Source organism: Austrofundulus limnaeus, unplaced genomic scaffold (genome assembly GCF_001266775.1).
Source record: "Austrofundulus limnaeus strain Quisiro unplaced genomic scaffold, Austrofundulus_limnaeus-1.0 Scaffold1559, whole genome shotgun sequence".
In the NCBI taxonomy this organism is placed as follows: Eukaryota; Metazoa; Chordata; class Actinopteri; order Cyprinodontiformes; family Rivulidae; genus Austrofundulus; species Austrofundulus limnaeus.
Genome location: NW_013953961.1, coordinates 40,016 through 40,671, shown reverse-complemented (window position 1 = coordinate 40,671; position 656 = coordinate 40,016).

Sequence of the window (656 nt, the reverse complement as noted above, 5' to 3'; positions counted from 1 at the left end):
TGTTACTGTCCCACTTCCTGTTTCATCACTGTCCCACTTGCTGTTACTGTCCCACTTCCTGTTTCATCACTGTCCCACTTGCTGTTACAGTCCCACTTCCTGTTTCATCACTGTCCCACTTCCTGTTACAGTCCCACTTCCTGTTTCATCACTGTCCCACTTCCTGTTACTGTCCCACTTCCTGTTATTGTTCCACTTCCTGTTTCTGTCCACCTGCTCTTCATTTAATTAGAAAATATTAATTTGTGTTAAAATGATCTTTAACTAATTTACACAAATCAACTGTAAACATGTCAACATCCCAGAATGTTCAGTCACTTGTTTTTATAAAAGATGAACCGGGTCAGCAGGACTGGCCGGGTTTGGACCAGGAGAACCAACATTTGGATCTTCAGGTTGGGGCCACAAGATTTGTCACAGCTGCTTTTTTGATACGACTCGTTTTAAATTAAAATCCTGATCTGTGCAGGGCTAACTTTCAGATTATATCCTAATCTGTGCAGAAATAACCTTCAGATTATATCTTAATCTGTGCAGAAATAACCTTCAGATTACATCCTAATCTGTGCAGAAATAACCTTCAGATTATATCCTAATCTGTGCAGAAATAACCTTCAGATTATATCCTAATCTGTGCAGAAATAACCTTCAGATTA